The sequence below is a fragment of the Tenrec ecaudatus genome, chromosome 9 (assembly GCF_050624435.1).
Source record: "Tenrec ecaudatus isolate mTenEca1 chromosome 9, mTenEca1.hap1, whole genome shotgun sequence".
Taxonomy (NCBI): domain Eukaryota; kingdom Metazoa; phylum Chordata; class Mammalia; order Afrosoricida; family Tenrecidae; genus Tenrec; species Tenrec ecaudatus.
The window spans coordinates 107,781,945-107,804,710 of NC_134538.1; the positions used below are offsets into that span (position 1 = coordinate 107,781,945).

The 22,766-nt window shown below is 46.8% G+C and overlaps 1 protein-coding gene across 1 annotated transcript in view; it reads right to left on the minus strand.

Annotated features, from left to right (window-relative positions):
- Window positions 1-17,050: 17,050 nt before the first annotated feature.
- The window catches only part of CDK14 (cyclin dependent kinase 14), a 671,591-nt gene continuing 665,875 nt past the window's right edge, over window positions 17,051-22,766 (minus strand). Inside the window, exon 15 of the mRNA XM_075558444.1 lies at window positions 17,051-20,373. The gene's annotated coding sequence lies outside the window, so the exon portion shown is untranslated. The remainder of the gene's footprint in view (window positions 20,374-22,766) is intronic.

Here is a 22,766-nt window from a genome sequence, read left to right on the forward strand (position 1 = left end):
GACAACTGGACATCCTCTTAAAGAAGGGTCACAAGGAAGAAATGTGCCAGTCAGTGTGCAGTATAGCACCAATGAAACATACAACTTTCCTCTAGTTCTTTAATGCATTCCCCCCCACCACTATCATGCTACCAATTCAACCTTACAAATACGAGTAGACCAGAGGTTGTACACTGGTACAGATAAGAGCTGGAAACACAGTGTGTGTTAGACAGGGCTCTCTAGACAGTCAAAACCAGGTTGCTAGTAATTATATATATATATATATATATATATATATATATATATATATATATATATATATATATATATATATATATATATATATATATATATATATAAAACACAAGAAATGAACTGTTACATTATATACAGATAGATATATAATACAAGAAATGAACAGTTAAATTATAAAGCAGTACAAATGGCTCAGTGCAACTGATTCCCCTGAGATAGTTGTGAGACACTGGCAGTCCTTTAAGTCTTGAGGGCCACCAGTTAGTCCACTGTAGAGAGAACTAGGCTATGTCAACACAGGCAGCAAACAGCAAGGCAGGTTATCAACCATAAGCCAGGTCACTAATCATCAGTCCCCAGATCCAGAAATGTACATTATAATCGTGTGGTCTTAAAGGGACCTCAACTTACAGTGACACAGTCCACAGGCTAGGCATCTCACAAGTAGTGTAGCCTATAAATTGAGGCACAGACCAAGCAAGGTAGCTGCACACTGGTCTGATGATCAAAGAGCGAGAGACAAGAAAGGTGAGGCTCACCGAGCCATTTATCTCTCCACCTTTCAATTAATCCCACTTGTGTTTATCGGCCAGGCTGGTACAATAAACCAACTATCTCACAAGGAATCTAGGACAGATAAACCTCTCAGGACCATTAATGAGAATAGTGATACCAGGATGGGAAGGGAAAGGTAGAAGGAAGAAAGGGGTAGCAAGGGGGAACCAATCACAATGATCTACATAAAACCCCTTTCCAGGGGGATGGACAACAGAAAAGCAGGTCAGTGTAAGACATAAAAAAATAATAATTTATAAATTATCAAGGATTCATGTGGGCGGGAGGGTGGGGTAGGGAGGGGGGAAATGAGAAGCTGACACCAAGGGCTCCAGTAGAAAGCAGATATTTTGAGAATGATGATAGCAACAAATGTACAAGTATGCTTGACACAATGGATGGATTGTGATAAGAGTTGTATGAGTCCCCAATAAAATGACTGTTTTTTAAATGTTCAAGAGCAAAGATGTCACTTTAAAGATGAAGGAACACCTGACTCTCACACGCATGTGAATGTTGGGCAGTGAATAAGAAGAGTGGAGAAGGGGTGATGTCTTCGGGTGATGGTGCACCGGCAACAAAGATTGCAACCACCCCTCTTGCTACTAGAAGAACAGACAAATCTGTCCTGGCAGACGTACAGCTTAGAAGTGAGGAACGTGGGACTTGGTCACATGTACCCAGAGAAGGGATCAGGAGGAACCAGAAGGTCAGTGAACATGCGGGAGATCCTCAGGGAGACAGATTGACACAATGGTTGCAACAATGCACCCAAACACAACAATGTGAAGATGGTGGTGGACTAATCAGCTATGAATCAGATCAACACGTACGAAAATAACAACTTCTTAAAGAAACGGTGTCAGAAAAAAGGATAGGCAAGCAAACGTCTAGGATCCCACTTAATAACACCTCTTTTCCTTTTCCGGCAAAACCAGATTATGACTCGTACACATCTGCCGTGCAGCGTCAGACCACTTCAAGTAAAACAGAACCAAACGTGGCGGCTTTCGCAGTGAAGGCTGACCTGGTTCACCCTGTCGCATAGCCTTCTAGTTGGAAATATACTTCATCAATTCATTAATTTATTCAGTATACATGTATTAAGAACCTCCATATCCCAGTTACTAGACTATGTACTATGTGAAAGGAAAAAAAAGAGTCCAGACCTTTGCATAATTTAGTAGAGAAATTCTTTTTATAAAAAGGAAACGCCAATCTACCACGATGATTGGGAAACACATATTTTCCGCCCCCTGGTAGCACCGCTCACCGGGTTGTTTCTGACGCAGAGTGACGGGGTTTCCGGAACCGTGACTCTTCAGAGGAGCAGCAGCCTGAAGGCTCTCTGACGGACAGGTTGGTAGGTTCGCTGTTAGCGGTTCAACCTTTACCCGCCATTGACACCACGGCTCCTCCTCTGTAGCACTCATCCGGCATAGTGTGCCTTTTATGAGGGCTTATCTCAAAACAAAACAAAATCCTTTCCAGTTGATTCCAACTCTCTCTGTGAAAACGGACTGCCACAGCCCTGCCTGTGGAGCCACTGGCGAGTTTGGATTGGCAAGCCTTTCCTTTAGCGGGCAAGCGCTTGAACCACTGTACTACCAGGCGTCCTCAGGCCAGCCTGTTGCTCGTATTTACCTCCGTACCTCCAATAACTCTCTCTGGCACCTTAGGGGCTGTTAAAGGATATTTAACTATTTTTTTCTTTTCTTTTTTCCCCCCAAATCGTCTTATTGGGAGCTAATACAGATATCACATCATTCCATAGTTTAATCATATCGAGCAGTATTGTACAATTGCTACCACAATCAGTTTAAAAACATTCTCTTCCTTATTGAAGTCCTTGATATCTGCTCCCCTTTACACCCTCTCCTCCCCTGTACCCCCCAGGAATGCTTATCCTACTGGCTGTCTTGATAGGTTCATCAATCCTGGGTTTCATATACTGCAAAACAGACAAACACATAACAAAAATGAAAGCGGGTGTGTTAGTCTGGGTTGACTAGAGTAACAAAACGAGAGACACTCACAATGTGCAAGAAAGAGCTTTATATAAAAGAGCAATTGATACTGAGAAAACATCCCAGCCCATTCCAGATCAAGCCTGTAAGTCTGATATGGGTCCATCAATCACTCTTCAGACTCATGCAGTCACATGCAATGCTGCAAAATGTAGCAAGATCACAGGTCAATGAATGCAACGTCTTGTGGATCCAATGGCAGCAGATGCATCTCCGGGACTCTGGCTGCCATCAGTGTAGCTCCATGAGGTACATTTAACTATTTATTCATAATAACTAACATTTATAATGAGAGCCAGAAGCCCTCTTCACGTACTTGACCCAGATCCCTTAATATATGCCCAATGTGTGTTCCTGATTTTCTGTTAGGTTGGACTATATAAAGTTAATGGCATTTGATGATGTTAACCTACAGCAGTGGCAGATGTGGAAGATTCCCCCTATATAAGTAGATGAAATAGAAATATGTGAAAGGTTATATCTGAAGTGCTAGGGGAGCAGATGAGGGGCAAAAGCTGAGCACAGCTTCCTTGGGAAGTCTTTACTATGGCAAGGGATTTGTTGGCATTTCAGGTGGAGGGGGTAAGAGGATCCTACTCTTGCTCCCTCAGCACATGCGTGTTAAGGATCCAGTGGGGGCCGGTTAGCATTTATGTCAACTCAATGTACCTGGGTGAAGGTAGGGGTGGAGCCTAACCTCTCAATCAGGTTGTAGTCTGATGTCACTTGCTTGGGGGTGTGGCCTTTTGTGTGAATGAGACTGAGCAGAACCGAGCTCTCATTTGCCCCTTCACCTTCTGCTGGATCTGAATCCTGAGCTTAAGTTTGTCACCTCCTGTTAAATCCTGTAAGATCTCAGAGGCCATCAGCCTGTGGCCCTTCTGCTTCGTCTTCCTGCTTCCCGTTCCTCAGCTTCTGTATGCAGCTACACAAATCAGGAGAAGCTTCTATCTTACATCTGACCTAGGTATTTGAACCTGGTTAGACTTATCTACTTCTATAATTGTGGAAGCCACTTCTCGAAATAAATCTTTTTCTATATACATACACATATAAGCATCACTGATTTGCCTCTCTAGAGGACCCAACCTAACATGTCCCTCTCCTTCCACCTACATTCTCCCCTCTTTTCCTTTCCCGCTAGTCAAGACAGAGACCTCCTTCTCCCAATGGCAGGCACCACAGCCCATGCCGCAGCCCACTCCTGACTGGTCAGTGAGAGTAGATATAGTGGTGGGGCTGGGGGCTGATGAATTCCTGAATCCAAACTGGTTACCAGTGGACACCAACCCCATTGACATTACAACCTTGGACCCCTCCTCCACTAACCCCAGAGCACTTCCTGGGTGTCAACCCTCAGACAGTGTCCAGGGGTGTGACACTCACTTCCCTCACCCAAGAATGCCACTTAGAAACGGAGAGCTGGTAATTAGTAACTTTCATTCAAGGATTGACATTCTATTGCTGATGTAATTCCCATAATCTTAGCCAACAGACTCCCCCTAAAATAATGTAGCATCTTTACTTCCTGAAGGTAAATCTAAGAAGTGCCCTTGTGGGAAATAGTTACCTCTCATGTCCCATTCTCAGCCAACAGACAGCAGGTCTGGGAATCCTCTCCGAGGGAAACAATGGAGATTTATGTTGCCATCTGTCTCTGCTAGATTTACATGCTTCTGTCGCTGTTAGCTGTGGGGTTTGGCAGCAAGATTGTTGCTCCTCAGGATAGAGAGATGTGATTAAAATTAAGAGACTATAAATAAAATAAAATAAAATAAAATGAAGAGACCAAGAGCTGGAACTGGATGTGACTCAAGATCACAGGTTGCCGCCATCAGAACAACACACACACACACACACTCACACTCACAGTTACCACAGAGCCATTGATTGTTGGAGCTATGTGTTCTGTAAAACTGCCCCCAAAGGTTTCATGGCCGTGGCCTTACAGATAGTCGGGTCTGTATCCCTAGGTATCTATGGGTAGGTTGGAACAGCCAACCTTCCAGTTAGTAGTACTGTGCTTAACTCTTTTTGCCTCTATTCTTTATTCAATCTTTCATCCCTCTTTCCCATTGCTGACTACCGACACCCCCCCCCCCCACATACATGCACTCCTCTAATCTAGAGCAGATCAGTGATCTCAGGACTTTATCTTGGTGAAGTCTTAATCTCCCTGCCAAAGACATCACACACTACATAGCACCCATCAACCTCAGGGAGGAGAGCGTGAACATGGTGGGTGGCATTCAGGGTCCCCGGACCAACAGAACCTCACATTATGAACAAAATTCCTAAACACAAAAACCCTGACAGTGAATGTCCCCTCACAGCTCTCTCCAAAGTGTTGTATATTTCAATCGTTTATCTTCTGATCCAACATACAAAACACAGGAACTTTGGATTACGCAAATATATTTCACATTTTCTGCACAATTTATTTGAGTATAAATTATTCACTAAATGAAAAATGTACACAAAACCTCTATGTGATATTTCTCTCGAGTAACTCACTCTCCCTAAGGATATGCACAATGGGATTTGTGTTCGGGCAAGTTGTTAAAAATAAGTCCTAGGCTTTAAAAATGAATCACATGCAACTCAGTTATTTTGAAAAAAATAAATTAATAAATAAAGTCCACAGGGAGGGGAGGGAGAGAATATGGCTTAAGGGGGAAAAGAACAAACAATGTATTTTTATGAGCTAAAAGAAAAAAAAGATGTAGTGTATGTACAGGCAAGGAGACTCCAGTCATCTGTGACAGCACTCCCCTCCCACATCCATATACATGCCTTAATTTGTCTGCCTGCAAAGAATCATCTCTGCACGCTGTGCCCCCCATCCCCACACCTCCAAATTTCATTCCCTTTTGGAAAATGGATATTCCACTGTCCTAGTTATGTTCATGAGACTTACCGGTAACTTTCCCAGACTCAAAAGCTGGTAGATTTTGTTGCATGGGATGAGGTGGGGCTGAAAACTAGATTGGCTATCCTCAAAGGTGTGATTTTAGTCAAACTCCCACCCTCCCCTCATCTCACCCGTGAAGCATTTAAAACCAAATCATAGCTTACTTCTTTGGCATGGTAGGGTTTTAAAAAAATTACTACAAAAAAATCTACCTGGCTGCTAAGTCAAATCCAAGCATTAGCAAGTCTTAGCGATGAGGGCTGGGGGTGGGGGGTGCTGCCTCTTGGCTACTTGATGAGGGTTACTTTTCCTTTGGGATAGTGGCTGCCTGGCTTTGGGACAGAGGACAAAACTCCCCTGTATGACTTTAAGGATGACTCTAGGCAGTAATCACCTCAGGATTCAAGAGCAATAGGTAGGCCTAGGTTTCCCAATTGCTTATGGGGGTGGGGGGTGGGTGGTGGGTGGGTTAACATTCAGTTGCAGATAAATTACAAAGCAGGCTATCAAAATCCCAGGAAACTCTATAGGAAGATGACAATTAGTGATTTTCTCTCTGGTCTACTAAACTCATCGTAATCAGCAAGCAAACATACTAGGATGGGACTCGTATGCTCTGCAATCCGAGAGGTGTGGTGGATTTCAAACATGCGTGTAAATGACTTGAAAGGGATCCTATCAAGAACCATCCAGCTGGCGGCCATGGACTGACTCTGCTTCAGCTCACAGAGACCTCAGGTGTTTTGAGTAGAACTGTACTCCCTATGAGTTTCAATGGCTGGCTTTTCAGAACTAGATCACCAGGCCTTTAATCTCAGGCACCTTGGGATGTGAAGTTGAAGGCACTGACTGTACCACCCATGGGCTCCATCAAAAGGTGGAGTCTAATTTCTCTCCCTTTAACTATTGAACTGGCTCTAGGACCTCACTTCTAATTAAGAGAAGGTCGCAGAGATGACTGTATATACTTTTAAAACTAGTTCAAAAAGGAGAGATGACGTCTGCCTGGCTCTCTCTTGGGGCATGCTCCTTTGGAGCGCAGGAAAGCACGATGCTGGAGAGACCGCATTGCGAGAGCGCAGAGCTAGACAGAGACGCCTGAGACACCTAGCAGTTTCAGCCACACGTTCAATTCATCCTGGTCAAGCGCCAGGTGTGTACATGAAGATTCCAACCCCAGCAAAATCGGACTGCACTCGCACCTGAGATCTTGAACTAGAACCACCTGGTTGAGCTGATCCAGAACGTTGGATCCACAGAAGCTACGAAGGATGAACATGTAAAAATTAATAAATGTTGTATTTTTCAGTCACCAAATTTGGAGATGATTTCTCTCACAACAATAGAAGCATGGAACATTTCTGCTACCTGTTGGTCCCACTTAGAACCTTACTTCTAGGTACAACAAAGGCTGGGCTGCGAAATGCAAGGTCAGCAGTTAGAAACCACCAGCCACTTCATGGGAGAAAGACAAGGCTTTCTTCTCCTGTAAAGAGTTCCAGCCTTAGACACCCACAGGGGCAGTTCTTCCTTGTCCTATAGGGTCTACCAACGTACATTAACATGTGGCCTTCCAGTAAAAACATGAGCAAGCAAACATGTGATGGGTATAGGCCGGGAGTTTTTCAGAGGCTGCCAATGAGAAATTAAAGGCAAGTAAGGAAAATATATTGGAAAGCTGGAGGTAAGCAGATTCGGGTAGGTTAAAAACAAATTGAAACGTAGACTCTCCTATTGTAACAAGGACAATAGAAAATATGCCTAAAAGGTTCACAGTCAAGTGAGGAGATTTCCAGGCAGAATGTTGAAGGTGCTCCCTGGGTTTTAGCTGTCCACAGGAACACACAAATCCCTGGAGGAATTCTGCAGTGAGATGCTCTCATCTAAAAACCAAACTCCCTGTCATCAAATCATGGCACCAGGATCGAACTCGGCCAGGGGTCTTCTGAGTCAAATTCTTTACAGGAGCAGAAACCTGTAACCCGCAGGAGCTGTGAAAACCCCGTTGGAAGTATGGGTGCACATTTATAGGCTTCCTCCTGCCAACTCTTGCTTTCACTTGTTCTGATCTTTTTACTCCTCTTCCCTACTTTTCTCGCTTGACTTGTTCACATGACTTGACTTCACTAGACACCATACTCCAACGTTAGCCCCGAATCCCTTGGCTTTGTTAAACTCGGTTGGGCATTCATTCTTCTCTACTTCACCCTGGGGTTTCTCCCTAGTGCTATCCTGATCGTCTCACTCCGAAGGGAAGCTTCTTCTTGCTCCGTTCTCAAGCTCTTTGCCGTACTATGTGGGACAATCACACGTCCAAATCCCATTTCTGTGCATACAATGGCTGAAGACAAGTCCTGCCTTCAGGAGGACTTCAGAAAAGAGCTCATTCAACTCTGGGAGGGCCCATGCCCTTGCCCTTTTGATTCTTCACATCATGGGATGGGCAGGCCAGGGAGAAGTAGACCCAGGGCTCTCTCAGGAATAGCACCCAGAGCAGAGCCCCTGGTTGCCCTGCATCAGGGAAGTGACACCCAGCATTCCCCACTCCCTCTATGGATGAGTTAGACAACTAGAGCATCCCATGCCTAGACTCAGCAAGACTGCTTAGCTCAAATCATCCCCTTAGGTAGAAGAGTTTGGGCAGACACTGGTCTTTAGTGTGACGGATAGATATCAAATATATCATCATCTCTCCTGATTTCAGAACCTGCTCTGTTTTAGTCTGGATAGACTAGAGAAACAAATCCATGGACACACATATGTGTCTAAGAAAGAGAGTTATATACAAGAGCAATTGGACATTAAGAAAACCTCCCAGCCCAGTCCAGATCAAGTCCATAAGTCCAATATTAGCCCATATGTCCAATACCAATCTATAAAATCCTCTTCAGACTCACGAAACACATGCAATGACCCCAAATGTAGAAGATCACAGGCCAGTGAGTAGAAAATCTTTGGATCCAGTGACATTGGAAACATCTCAGCACTGGCAATGGTCTCTGTATCAGGGTGGGTCTGTGTGTCTTGTCAGCCGCTATGTCTCCCAGGGAGTGTCAGTGAGAGAGAAGTGTCTCCCTCCTCCAAGGAGGAAGTACCAGATTTCCCAGAATTCTCAGGAGACGGTCACGCCCACACAGAGGTCTCATTGGCTATGATCTGATTGACAAGCTAGACTCCACCCCGACACTCTCAATCCTCAAATTGACAAACGATTATACATCTACCACATGCTGCTTGTTCTCTACAGTTTTAAAAATATAGAGATGCATAATCTGAGTTCCAGGTGCTTTCTTTTTGATTGAGATTTTTATGTTTCTTTTTGTTTGTTTCTCTTCCTTTTTTCCTGCATATGAAATCCAGAATAGGCAAATCAACAGAGACAGTAGCTTGATTAAAGTTTCCTTGGGGGTGTGGCAGGGGAGGCTCTGGTGGAATGGGGAAACTGATAACGGTGAATACAAGAATGAAGAAAATGTTCGGAAACTGACTGTGTTGGTGATTGTACAATTCTTCTTGAAATATTTAATTGTATGGTATGTGTATTATATTCCAATAAAACTTAATAAGGTGTGCAGGCTTGAAGTGATCGTGTTAAGGCCAGAAACGTTCCTCCATGCCACAAGCACAATGATGCCCATTCATAGGCGCCATCATAAACAGGGGGACATCCACTTAAAGAATTACCCATCACTATAGGAGCAATGTTTACATTGAACTCATAGGGTATAGTTTGACTTCCCAAAATGACTATTATTGTGATCTTGGAAATATGCATCTTTCAGGCCTAAAAGTGGGCTTTGGGGGTAGAGTGATCCAAAGAAGCTGCCTGGGCCAATCAAGCTGCTTCCGCTGGTCAGACTTCAGGCCAGTAGCCTGTGGGCCCATGGGAAGGTGGCAGCTTTCTAGTCCAAGAGGCACCTACTGGTCCACGAAATGAACTGTGATGTCAACCTTATGACTTAACCTGGAGGTTTAATGACACAGGGTAGCAGTAGCGAGGATTTTAGAATGACGATAAGGAACCCGAGGTGGGTTCTCAACATGGGCAACGACTGAAAGCATGTTCACGGGGGTGCCGGTGACCAGCAGTAAGAACGAAACGAAACGACTGCTTTCTCTGCGTCCTGTTAATTCCCTAGTATATTTGGCAGATGACTGACACAGAGCTCGACGAGGTGGTTAGCCCAGCATGTGACTTTTCCCTGATGCTTCCATCCAGCAAGCATAGCAGAATGCTGGATCCTTGGGGAACGCACATGCCCAATTTCACCGACTCACAGACACAAGGAAGCTCAAGCTCCAAGCTCATTGCCTTTGAGACGATTTGACACATAGGGACCGTATAAGGCCGGAGAAGAACTCTCCTTTTGGGTTTTCTAGGCTGTAAGTGTTTATGGGAACAGAAAGCCTCATTTTTCTACTTCAGAGGACCAAGTGACTGCAACACACTACACCTCCCCACGGGGCTCCTGAGGAAACAAGGAAAGGATTGGGGATTTTATTCCCCCCCACCGCCCCCCCACACCCCGTGCCAGAAGACACGGAAAATAACTTGCTAGTACACCCTCAGAGCGCTTTTCTAAGGACCCAAACTGCACCTCCCTTCTGGGAGCTCAGGTTTGTGTTGGGTACAAATTAGGAGGGGAGATGAGATTGAATAAGGGATTTTAGGGAACTCAGGGTCCTGAGGGGGGTCAAGGAAGTGCTGCTCTCTGGGACCCGGAAGAGGCGGAGCTCAGAGGGAGGAGGACAGAATTTACTGGGACATTATTTATTTCAGAGGTTAAGAGATGCTTTGAGCTGTTGCACCTAGTCTGACAGAGGACGTTCCAAAGCTTGACGTCTGTATCACTATTCTGGATTTGCGTCTGCATTTACATAAGAGGACTGCGTGCTGTTTACCGACTGAGTGTTTGGATGGACTCTTCCATTTGTCAGGAAAACCTGCCCACGTTCCCTGGAAAACTTCTGTATGCCCCCTTGACATCTCCAAGTGTTTCCGCCTGGGGAGGGTGCCTGAGACACCCTTCAACCCAACTCCCACCTCTTAGCTATGAACACAAGCAAATCCTCTACCTTCTTTCATCTTCCCTCGGTAACTCTTACAGGAGCTCTGGCGGCAGAGTGGTGACTTGTTGGGCTGCTAATCTCAAGGTCAGCAGTTGGAAACCATCATCAAGGTCCATGGGAGAAACATGAGGGCGTCTACTCTCACAAAGAGTTACAGTCTTGGAAACTCACAGGGCTACTTCTACCTTGTCCTATCGGGGACTCCGAGTCAGAATTGACTCGCTGGCAGTGAGGTTGTTACTCTCATTATTGTCCATCCCCTTGACATGCTGCCTACACTGTGACTGCATCTGCAGTGCCCTGCCCAACGCTGCATCCTGGAGGCATTTAACAGGAGCACGTGGGAAGGAAATCTGCAATACAGCCTGCACCAGTGATGCTTCCAGGGTACTCCCAATGAATTTCACAGTCCTGGAGTCTGGCACCCTGAGGTCTCCTGGCATTGTTTGATTCCTGACTGATCCTTTTTATGAGGAACCCCGGTGGTGCTGTACTGCAAGGTTGGCAGTTCAAAACCACCAGCCACTTTGTGTGGGAAAGATGAGGTTGTCAGTTCCAGGACAGATTTTTCTGCCTATCTAGGGTCGCTCTGGGCCAGAATTGACTCAGTAGCAGTGGATCCTTCTCACAGAAGTTCCTGAGTGGCACATGTGGTGAAGCACTCCACAGTTACTTGGAAAGTTGGTTACCTGTACCAATCCAGAGGTGTCTCAGAAGACAGGGGTGATGACTTACTTCCAATAATACCAGCCATTGAAAATGGAATGGAGCACAGCCCTCCTCTGATGTACATGGGCTACCCTGAGTGAGGGCAGACTGGACTCCAGCCACAGTGGGGCTCTTAGACATTTCCTGGACACTACACCTCTCATATCTATGTCTTTATTACTCTTCCTTTATCCTGCACTAGGTGCTTCCTGCCGCAGTTCCGTTTCGGTCTGCGAAAATGGCCACCTGCTTCAGAAGCTCAGCGTAGAAGCTGCCCCTTCAAGAGGCCTTTCCGATGGAAGGGCCACCCTCCATCCCCCCTCTCTCTCTCCATGTACTATGTCTCACACAACCAACAGTTATTAAAAATCTATACCGCATCAAGTTCTGATCTGGGAGATCTTAGAGATGAATAGCGAAAAAGACCCAGCACCAACCCTCACAAACCAGAGTCTTGTGAAAGGCAGACATACAGGTTGGTAAGCATAATAAAATGGAAATGCACGATGGAAACGATGCTCAGTTTCCCCCGTAGTACTTACCACTACATGAAATTAAGTTGCCGGAAACGTAGTATATCAAACGCACTGCTGTAGAGTTGACTCAGACTCCGCACTTCATAGCAAATCTACAGGCTGAGGGACCTGCCCGTAAGGTTTCCAAGACAGAATGTTTACAGGAGCTGAGCTGCTCCTCGTTCCCACCTGGTATGGCAGGTGGGCCAAATTGCAGACCTGCTGGTTAGCGGCCCTTTGCAGAACCCACTTCGCCACCTGGGATCCTCCTCTGGGTTTTCAACCACTCTTGCTCCTGTGGAGGGGCTGATGGGTTTGACCCCTTGACCTTTTGGCTAGCAGCACAGTACTTAACCACTGCACCACCAGAAGAGCACATCAGAGGCGCTCAACAGCTATGCGCTGCAAAACTTGGAGTAGGAGAAATCCTAGAGCAATTAAAATACTGCAGTGAGATACATAATGGTCCCCAAGGTGTGCATGTTCTAGTCTCCAGAACTTGTGAATAGATGAGGTTAGACAGCAACAAAGAATTCAGGTTCACATGGAATGAAGGTAGCTTAGATGATTTTGAGCTGGGAAGATGATCCTGGATCCTGTGCATGCATGGATCCAATATAACCACTGAGTTCAGAGAAGTGAAGGAGGGAGGCCGCAGGTAGAGACAGAAAGCTGAGTGAGGACATGTTTGACCTTGTTGACCTGGAAGATGCAGGAATGGGGCCAGGAGCCAAGGGCTACTGGGAGTCTTCACAGACACTAAAGGCAAGGAACCAGAGGGATGGGAGATGGGGGCTGAAAAGGGTCAGAGGATAATGATGTGCTGGAAAACTGGTTCTCAAAATTGAAAGAAAAGCTTGATTTGTAATGTTTACCAATTTCTGTGGTGCAATTATTCCCAACTGATTTTAAGCTATCAGTAGCTACAGACCTGGCTCGCAATAAGCCTAAATATTTTAACTATTTGCTCTTGTGAGTTGATACCAGATGTTCTGGCAAACAAACAAATGTGTGCCCTCTCCTCATAATCGTGCTGTCTTAAATTATGATGAGCACTGCTTCCATGAGGCACAAAATGCCCACCCAAAGTCCCCTTACACCCAGGAAAAAAGGGGCCCAGGTCTTGGTTCTCATGCTTCAAGGGCCCAACTCTGGGTGGCCTTCCCACACAGGATAAGGCCTCCACAGTGTTGTGGTCTTCAGGAATCTACCTCCCACCCTGCTCCTCCACACTCCAGGTGTGCAGAATGCTGGGATTCTCGGGGAAATGTCTTCTCCTGATGGTATGCACCTGATTCCCAAGGACTGACCTAGGAGAAGCTGTTTTGCTGAGAGAGATCTACAAGGATGTGGAGGTGGGGGCCCGGAGTTTCGCACATGCGCGCGCGCACACACACACACACACACACACACACACACACACACACACACACACGGCCCTCATGTCAAGGATGGAGCGGGGGCTTGGAAGTGAAAGAATGGGGTCAGTCTGGGGTGGAATCAGCTCTTTCTGCATTGCTCTATTTTGGCAAAGAACTTGGAGGAGTCCAGGAATGCTAAATTCAAATAGATCATTTTGACAAATGCTATTTGTGGAGGCAAGAGAAGAGAATATATTTAGCATCAGTAGTTGGAGTCATAAATTTAGATACTCAAACAAACTCAAACGAGTTTTACCCTTGTTACACTGGGCCCTGCCAATGGACTTGGTCTGCCCTGTTACCAATTGCGACCGAGTTTCCTCAGACTCAGTGGTCCCATCTGTGTCAGAGTAGCACTGAGTTCCGTGTGCATTTCAGTGGCTGGTTGTTCTGAAGTACATTGTTGGGCCGTTGTTCTGAGGTCCCTCTGGGTGGCCTTGACCTGACAACTTTTCAGTTAGCAACCAAACGCATTAACCATGTGCCTCATCAAGTGACTCCCTTCTTGTGTGCCTTGGGGTGGATTGATGCAGAGCCATCCTCTGCGACAGAATCAAACTGCCCCATGGAGTTTTCTAGGTTGTAACCTGAAGGAGGTCAGATATTTTCTTCCGTGGACCTACTGGGTGGATTTGAACTGCCACCCTTCCAGTTAGCATTGGAAGGCCCAACCATTGTGCCAGGACCAGATGCCAAGCTGGGGGCAGCAAATTACAGCCCTCGGGTAAAATCCTGACTGCTGAGTATTGCTGCCATCTGTGAGAAAAGAATGGGTGTGAGGTTAAAAAATTTTTTTAAAAATCAAAGCAACATATTGTAGCATGCGAAAATTAACAAAGTATTCGCATTTCTGTGTACAGAGTACTTTATTGGCGCACAGAAACACTAGTTAATTTATGGATTGTATATGGCTACTTTTAGGCTACAATGGCAAGTGAGTTGTGACAGATACTGCATGATCAGAGAAGCCAAAAGTCCTGACTGACGGCCCTCTACCGAAAATGTATGCCCGTTTTTACCAAGGAGCGGGAGACGCCAGGAAGAGTGGAAGAGTATAGATAGTGTTCTTACTCATCTCCATTAAAAGTAACCATAATCATATATATGTATATATATGATTAAACTATTAAAATGTATAATTTGTGAATTCTATGTGAATAAAACTATTACAAATAAAAATTTTAAAAAATATATAGTGTTCTTCCACTGAACTCTAATACCTGCTGAGTTTTCCAAACAGATGGGCACCACTTTTTAAATGAACTCCTCTGGGGTTGGCTGCGCAGTGAGTGGCCTGAGAACCAGCCCTGAGAGCCACTGGGCTCAGGCACGGCAAGACAGCACTGCACTTCCCAGTGCCATGCAGGCTGGTGGCTGCCTTCCCCATGAGCTCAGCCGTTGTCAGCATCCCTTTGAGGAAGCAAGGTATGGAGACTTCCTTGGAGAGCAGAGGGGGAGAGTCTTGGAGCCTGGCTTGTAAAGCTGAGTTTCCTTCTAACCCCTCCAAACCTTAAACAACTGGTGCACACACGTGTCCCTGGACTTCCCCAGCGTTGCCTGTGTCTGTCAGGCAGTCACACCTTGAGCTGAGCATCATCTACTTTCATTGGGACCCCTGCTGGGTCCCTTCTCAGGAGAGGCTCCAACAGGGAACCCTTACCCCATCTTAGCAGCGTGCCCTCCATAATTATTGGTGGTCTTGCGGGGAAGGAGAAAAAAGACAACTCTATCAGAATCCCATTCTCCACTAGCACAGCAGCCCCGTGGCAGAGGATGGCTCGGGGCTGCAAGGCTGCGCTGAGCTATTATTGTGTGGTTTGCTCTCAGCGGGACTCACCGCAGACAATATAGAGCACCACAAGCACGGGGGATGAACAGTAAATACGAGGCCCTGGATTTTTTTTTAATCTTGTCAGTTTTCCCCTGATTTGTGTGCTTTATCCTAGCCCCCTCTGCTGTATAAGCTTCTCAAAGCTAATGCCTGTAACACCACCACCCACTGGTAGCAGCAGACTGCTGGGCCACGGTGGCGCTCTCATTGCGGAGCCGCACAAGGCCCGCCATTCTTCAGCAGCTGTACACGTTAACCCAGTGGCCCGGGGTTGCTCAAACACCGTCCTCTCAGCTTCCCTTTGCCCGGGAGGCCAATGGCAACGATGAGAGAGCTGCCCTCCTGATTCTGACTGCCGCCTCCACAGTCGCTCCTCCGCTCCTCCAGGGCCTGCACAGCTCCGCAGCAAAAGAAGGCAGTGTCAGGCAGCTACACAACTCCGAGGCAGTTCTCCTCGCCACTGCACCACGAAAGGAATTCAGAACATGTCTCAAAGCGCTTTCTTTGGCCTCCTATACAGACCAATGCTTACTTCTAAGTCCTTCTTTCTTTTATTAAGGATTTGTAATTTACTCCATACCGTCGGAAATTAGGAGCTTGTGAAGCGCTTCAGCGGTCGGGTGGGGACAACTCTGGAACAACTTCTTCTGCAGCCGGTTCTTTACACGCCCCTGTTATCCTGGCCCGTTTCCAGTGAAGTCTGTGGCCCCGTTTCCCAAAGTCTTTGCATATTCTATCACACCCCCGCGACGACAGTCAACCTCTGCGCTCTCCTCCCCAGAAGCCACTCCTGACGCACATCGGAACATGAACTTGTCATTGCATATCCCCCTCCCCCGCCACATCCCCCTCTGGTTGGGAGACGCTGCCCAGAGGGGGGGGGGAGGGCTGGCCTGGAGAATGTGACCTCAGGAAGGGCTGGCAAACAGGAAAGGACAGCGGGTATGAGCGGGGCGCTGGGGAAGAGAAGCCCGCGGTGGGGTCCTCCAGGAGAGAGCGAGCGGCCCTGAACTCACTGCGTTTGGTAGACGATGACTCTCTTGAGAAAGTGTGCATGTATGAAGGGCCACGGAGAGGACTTCTGGGCAGGCTTCATAAAATTAACTCCCCTTTTCATTCACCTCGAGACTTTATATGCTATGGTTTCCTTGTAAAAATTTAAAATGATCCAATACTGTATATCCCCGGGGGTGTTATTTGGCAATTCACAAACCATACGAGCAAATCCTCATGAAGTTGACCGACCCCACAAGAGGTCAACGTAGCACCGGGCTCGCCTCTAAAGTTGGGCACTGTCCACGCACATACGGGAACCCAACAGTAATTGACCCACCTGCCTTCCCCAGGGCGCTCCGGGAAAGGTGCTCGGCTGCGGCACCAGGAATGCTTACGGCAGATGGACCCTGCGCTGACCCTCACATTTGTATTCAGTGGAGATAATCAACTCACCTTATCTGTGAATACGTACAAAAGGAGAAAAACGCCAATGAAAGATGGGCAGAATTGCCATTAACCACGCCCAGAGGCATAGGCGGCGGGGAGCACTGACATGAACCCCCCACCCACTCCGTGATGCGCTTTTCACATTGTAAAGAAAACGAAGGGAGGGATCAGCAGACTCCTGGAAGATTATGGCAAACCCCCCATCACCCACATCCAAGAGCATTGGCTACTCGGCTTCTCATGTCACCCTTTCAGATGGTTGTGCATAAGAGTTTTCAAGAGATACTTCTTCCATCAAGGGTCTTATCGGACATTCACCAAGATGATGTATGGAGATTCGGCTACACTTTATTCCATATCATGTTACAAGAAAACAACAGTGACAGTCGACAAACCGTTACATCGTTCGTAATAGAGACAGATTACAATTGGGAACAAATGTGCAACATGTCTTATTCTGTTCTCGTCACTCTGCGCGTCACCTTTGAAGTAGAGTCGCTTGCGGAACGATGCTTGCACATCTCTTAGGCACCAAACCGCTGTTTGAAAGTACACATTTCAGTGCATCGTCATACAAAAAGAAACAAATTTAAAATCCACTTGCAACTACAGAATGTAGTTCTTGTATGTGACTCTAGAATATGCTTTGAGGAGGAGGTGGAAGAGGGAGATTGCTTATAAAAAACAATGTGTGTGTGTGAGAAAATTGGGGAAACAGACACTTTCTTCAGTCTACAAGCCAGGACGGGAGCTGGAAGTTCTGCATGAATATGCAGCATATGGATCGAGGGGAGGCAGTATTCTACCCAGTATGTACAGCTTACACATCCTCTTATATAACAAAGATTACAAAACCAGTACTATTCACAGATGAGCATCTTAGATAGAAGTATAAACTAGGGTGTTGATTAAACTGACGGCCACATACACATGGTGGAAAGGGTACCACAGGTCTTGCTTTCTCGGCAAGCCTGGAGGCCCCCAGGAAGCTTTTCCTGTCACTCGGGAGGTAGAGCTTCTCACCCTTGGGTCATTGGTTGGACAGCCACCCGGTCTTACACCCCCTATCTTTTTTGCTGAGCATTGCAAAGAGGTCTAACCCCACCCCCCGCCCCCCATGTCCTATGGATCTTGTATTTTTAAGCCAAACTGTTCAAGAAAAAGGAGATGGAGTCCCAAATCCCCTTCCAGAAAGAATACTGTGTGTGCAATGACATAATCACCATGCTAAGGTGTTCTTACTATCCCAACTGCTTGAAGTCAAGCTTTTCCTTCATATAAAAATAATCTCCCCAAACATTCCAGTGCTTTCTCAATAGAACAATAAATTTGCTAATGAACACAGTTTGTAATGACTTTGATGGCTGGTTTAAACCGGAACACCTCAGAGAAGTCAGGTGAAAGAAAGGGCGAGAGTATGATTGCAGATAGGAGAAGCAGAGGGCAGGGATGCAGAGGGAACTTAAGATTCCGCGTGTCCACAGCAAGGATGGGGGATGGGAAAGCTTCCATCGCTCTGAAATGTCGATTTCTGCAAGGCGTCAGATTTCCCCTCCTCTGAACAATATGGCTCAGCGGAACAGTAATATTTCCTAGGAGAAAATGCCTATGACAAGGATATATCTATCTCTGAGTGGTCCTAACAGTCCCACTGAAGTCTTTCAATATTAAATATTTCAAATTAGAGAGTTTATTTTCACAGCAAGATGTAATCATTGATGGCTCTTGACTTAAACCTAGGGGCATATAAGAGTTGTTATGCTATTCCCCCAAATAACCGGGTCACAAGTCACGGGAACAGCAGTGTTTGATAGCGTGTCAAGTTGTCTTCTCCTGTTTACTTTTTTTTAAAAGCTAATTTCAACACATTTTAAATCCCACCACCTTTGAAGACTTTCAGTGGGGTGGAATGTATGAACGTTGGATGGGAAAGTTTCTGGGTAAGGACAAAGCACACACTCTAGCCTTGGGTAGCTTCTCCCTTTCAGAGCAATCCGAAAGGAATGTCTCACTTGGCAGTTAGCACAGCGTGCAATGAATGTGACGTGCGTGCAGGGAGCAGGGGGAGCTTCAGATACAGCCTCCCTCACCCCATCCCTCCGGGAAAGCTTCTGCTATTTCAGAATCCTGGGTGCCCGTTCCTGGGTGCGTTGGATTTGACCAGAGAGGTGCTTTTTCCTCACTTGACTCTCAGAGAAAGGACTTTCTGGCTCATATTTCCTAGTCCTGAACCTAGAGAGTGGGATGTCTTTCAAGCTCTCCTGAAGTCTGACAAATAGAAAATCATGTAAAATAATGCGCAGGTAGGTCTTTCTATGGGAATCGGTGACCGGAGGAGCTAGGTTTCAGCCGTTAGATGGAGTTCCCTAAGTACCCCGGGTCTTGGCCTCAGTTATTGGGATTTGGCAGTGAGGCCACCCCACCCAGCGAGGCGGGACTCGGGTGGCTTTGCCTCTGGAACCCGGTGCCTGGCTGCCCCTCCCAGGCTTCCCTCACTGTCACTCAGGCCGTGTCCACTCCAGGTACCACGGGAAGCTGGGCCTGTCTTTCTGCATCTGTAAAGCAAGGCTCCCACGGTGTTTCAGAGACCTGCAGCTGAACGGTCATTTGGATGCTTCCAAACAGCCAGGCATGTCTTTAACAAAATGTAATCCAAAGGTGCTTTGGTGTAAATGAGCCCTCTGGCAACTCCAGGTCACGCTCTCTGATCTGCTTTCTGACACATGTCTGGGCTTGGCCGGCAAATGCTATCCTTTTGCACCCAAGTTCTAAGCATCTTTCCTGTTCCTCCCTCTTTTCTCCATTGAGAAAATCCTCACAGGTGTAACACCGTGGATGGGAAAATAGGATGCCAACGAGACCCAGGAAACATGCAAAAAGTCAGCTCAATCTCCAGAGGTTGAACACTAAGCGATTTATCCCTGTCTGTCTTCTTCATGTGTGAGTTTATTGTCTTTTCCCCTCTTCACTTCCAACTTACTCTGAAAACAGTCGTCATGCTGTGTGGCTTGAAAATGCAAAGCAGATTTTTATATAGCCTATGTAAATGTGCATTTATGTCCAAGGAAAAAGAAAACACACGCATATGCAAATGCCCTCAAAAGGTACAGTAGGTGGGGGCCCGACAGCTGGGGGACACGCTGACAAGTCAGTCAGAGAACATGGCTCGGTGTTAGCCAAACAATTCCTTCCTAGTGGGCGCCCAACGTGCAGCGCTCTCAAAGCAAACACGCGGTGTTTTATGCCACGGCGTGGCTTTCATGTAGAGACACTGTGGAGAAAGTGTGAACACCCAATGCGTTGTCTTAATGTGTTTAAGACATGGCTGGTGAAAGCACAAAACCTTTACAGAGATGCTGCGCCGTGGAGGGAAATCCAACAAAACCAAACACAAAAGACTGAAAAGAATCCATGCCACATATCAGTAAACAAAGCTCATCTTCACAGAGTTCTCGGGAATCACAAGGTATCCAAATGCGTGCAGGTTTTAAGTAAATGGCAGAGAAAACAAGGTCTTGCCAGCTTGAATTTTCTTGTAAGAGAAATCCACCACCAGAGGGGAAGGGAACGGATCCACGATTCCCTCCACGCCATTGGCCGCTCATTCATGTTTCTCTCTTTTTTTTTGTCTTCCCAGAACGATGACAACTTAATCCTGGAGGGAGGAAAAAGGAGAATGGTTACATTAAAAATAAAACAAAAACCCAAACATGATATCACTCATTTTGCCTGAATTACCTAAGACATAAATACCCTGGTCAGGCCAAACTGAGCCCAGCCATGTTCTCCACAGCCAACCAATACATGCGTGAGTGCTGGAGGTGACAGTCACTCTCCCCGAAGCAAGCCTTAGAGGAGGATGCACAAATGCTCTGACTTTACTGTCTTCCCGAATGGCTTTCACTCCCCGGATTGAAGACATAGGCGCCCAAACGTATTTGGCCCAATACTCCCTTGCCAGAAAAAAGTAGATGACTCAGGGACCCTCCTGGTAATTAAAAACGTTTGGATTATAGCCCATAATCCACAACAAAGTCTATCTACTTTTTCAGGGCACACACATACACCCCCCCACACACACCATCATTCCAGCCCCTCCTCCCCAGGGCAGGGTTTTGCCCACCATGGGAAACAGTGACTTCAATGGGCATTATAACCCTGCTAGTGTGGTGGTTACAAGTTGGGCTGCGATGCGCTAGGTCAGCAGTTCAAAGCCACCGGCCACCACTTCTTAGAAAAATGATGGGGCTTTCTACTCCTGTGAAGAGTTACTGTCCTGGAAACTCACAGAGGCAGGTCTACCCTGTCCTATTGGGTCCCTATATATGCACGTCAACTCGATGGCGGTAAGTTAGTGGGGGAGCCTCTTCATGGATTACTTATAAATTCAGCATATTTCCTTCCCCCAAATCGTTAGTCAGAGTATTGGTCTTAATTAAGGGTCTAGGTCAGTGGTTCTCAACCTTCCTAATGCCGCAACCCTTTAATACAGTTCCTAATGTTGTGGTCACCCCATATGTGGGCGTATCTGCATGTGGGCGCACATGCCTGGAGACGGATAGAGGAGCAGTGTCTTGGTTCCTAAGACCATCGGAAATATGGTCTTAGGCGAGCCCTTTGAAAGGGTTGTTTGAGCCCCAAAGGGGTTGAGACCTCCAGGTTGAGAATCACTGGTCTAGACCATCATAAACACCTCCAAGGTCAACCGATTGTCATCAGGTTGATTCAAACTCATACTTAGGCTATCCATCCATCCATCTTCACGGCAGCAGACAGGTTCCTCTCTCTCCCGTGGATGGCTGGTGGGTTTGAACCACGTGCCCTAGGGTTCCTGTGGAGCATCATCTAAAAGGTCAGTGTGTCCTGTTCACTTTTATGAACATAAAATAGAAACATGGACCACATTCATGTTTAAAAATATGAAAAACCCAGCTGTATGTGATTCTTCAATGGCCAGTCTGCAGGCCGAGCTACAGCAGAATGAAAATTGAGCAGCGTGCCTGCACCGTCAGCCTCTCCTCATTACAGCCTATGCTGCATGGGACTGTGTGGAATGGATGCCAAACGTTCCCAAGGGGCCTGCTCACAGCAGTAAGGAATTCCAGGTGAACAGATGAGGAACAATGAGGAAGGAGGGTCACTCTGACCCTCTCCACACTTCGAACCCCGAAGCAGAATTTTCAGTGAATCCCTTTGGTGAGAAAAGAAGGTTTCACCAGGAAGGGCTGGAAAGAACCAGATCCATGATAACTCCATCCACCAGTTCCACCAACCAATACATCACCCAGGGACCTGGTGAGTTGGTTCATCCCCATTGACAGTGCCACACTGTCAGCTTCCTGGACACAGAGGGAACCTGGGCTACAACCTGACCTGTAGGTTTGGGCTTTGGCTGGGACTTCTTGGTGCTGGCTGCCCCACTGCTGCTGACCAAGGCCACAGAATCGGGGGACTCACTTACGCACTGCAGCTACCTAGCAGTACCCTGGCCAAGAGAGCAAAACGTTCCAATCGCATAGGTAAACAGCAGGTCCGCAGCATCCTCTCACCCTCTGCTCACTGCCCCATGGACTTCTATTTTTGAGAGTTCTCTCCTCAGCGACTAGGCTCAAAGTAAGTACAACCCTTCTGTTCAGATTCTAAGTGCTTTAGTGGCACAGTGGCTAAAGCACTCAGCTTCACAACAGTCCCCCCATGAGAGGGAGACGTGATCGTTGGCTTCTGTGAAGATGCATGGCTTTGGAAAGCCTTTGAGGCAGTTCCACTCTGTCCGACAGGGTTGCTAGGAACCGGAATTGGATGGCAGTGGGCTTGGTTGGTAGCTTTACTCTGGGAGAGGTCTGCTCTATAGAAAGTCCTTTGCCACCAGTGGGTCCTAGGTTCTCAGCTGTTAACCTGCAATATCCGTGGCTCCCGGGGTGGTTTCCACGCGGCTCACTTGGTCACCCCACACCCCGGCCAGGCTTTCCAGCTATGTCTCTGACAAACCACCTCTGACAGATGTCATCGTGTTGGCAAAAAGACTAGCTGGGAATGGCCCCTTAGGCT